Raw genomic sequence first — 1,699 nt, 5'->3', positions numbered from 1 at the left:
ACCTAATATATGATCAATTTTTGTGAGTACTGCATAGATATTTGAGAAGAAGGTATATTTCTTATTACAAGGGTATAATGTTTGATATATATTCATAAATCTAACCTTATTTATTATGCTCTTTAGGGTCTTTATAGCCTTTATATGCTTTTTTGTCCACTTGACTTATCTAAGATAGGTCAGTATGGAGGTGGTATGTTAAAGTGTTGTGTTATTAAGGCATTATTGAATGTATTTCTTGAGGTATGGGTAATTATTTTTTTTCATAGTTGTTTACTGTGTCATTTGGTACGTGGGTGTTCATAATTGTTATATGTTCATTGACAATTGTAGCTTTTAGTACTTTAAAGTGTTCTTTGCATTTTGAAAATGCATTTTGGTCTAAATTTTATGTTATCTGATTCTAAGATTATCATCTCTGTCTTTTTATGGTTTCCATTATCTAGTAAGTCATTATTCATTCTTTTACTTTTGGCCCTTTCAAATTATTCTGCTTTAGGTGTGAGTCTTATATTTGGCAGAGAGTTGTATTTTGCTTTATGAGCCGATTTGAAAATGCTTTCTTCCAGTAAGCAAGTTAAACTTATTTATATTTAATGTTATTAGGTATTTCTGTTTCAATTCTTTCATATTATTTAATGTTATAATTTCTGTACATATTATGGTCTATTCACTATGCTTGTTTCTCCAGATGGTATGTTGTTTATTAATTCATTTCTGTTGCTTATAACAAAATACTTGGAACTGGGTGATTATAAAGAAAATGAAATTTATTGCTCACAGTTTCTGAGGCTGGGAAGCCCAAAGTCCAGGGAACACATCTGGTGATGGTCTTGGTGACGGTGAGCAAGGGGTCTCACATGGCAGAAAATGGCAGAGTAGATAGAGCAGAGAGAGCTCCTCATTCACTCTCTATTTAAAGCCCTCTAAACCATGCCCATGCCCACCATTTTTAATCCATTCACTAGGCATGGTCCTCAGAATCTAATCACCTCTTTGAGGCCTGACCTTGCAATTAACATAATAGGGTTTTCCACCCTCAACAGTTACAGTAGGAATTAAGTTTTGGGAAGACATTCAATCCATGGCAGGTTGCCACTTTCAAACCCCTTCCCTATAGGTGTAACAATGAAATATCAAGTCCCAGATCTGCGTTCAATATTTAGCAATTAATGTTGGATTTTATCATTTTGAGGGTGATTTTTTTCTGTGTTTCATATATGTGCTTTAGTCTCTTCCCCTCTTTTTCATGGTCTCTCAAGCCATTTCATTCCACTCTCTTCAATCATAGACATGTAGAAGCAATGGATCTCTGTAGACATTTGAAAATTGGTGTCATTTATTATGGTAATTTAAAATTTGTAGTATTTTTAGGCAATGCTAAATGTGTGGGTCACATTTATTTATTAATTATAATTAATAATTAATTGATGATTTATTAATAACCATCTATTAATTATTATAATGCATGACAATTTAGTGTGATTTTATTTATTTCCTCTTGTTGATCTTATAGTTTGTGTGGAGATTTGATTCAGGTGGCAATAATTATCCTTAATAGAAAACACACTCTCAGTTGAACAGATTTATTGTTTTGTATCTCTTCTGTGTCTTCTCCAGATATCTATCCAAGTTGTGTGTACTTGGATGCTCAGCAGATAAATTGATATAAGAAAGTCATAATGATTTTTTTTCTTAA

This window comes from Cynocephalus volans, chromosome 16 (genome assembly GCF_027409185.1).
Source record: "Cynocephalus volans isolate mCynVol1 chromosome 16, mCynVol1.pri, whole genome shotgun sequence".
NCBI lineage: Eukaryota > Metazoa > Chordata > Mammalia > Dermoptera > Cynocephalidae > Cynocephalus > Cynocephalus volans.
This window is presented reverse-complemented; position numbering follows the sequence as displayed.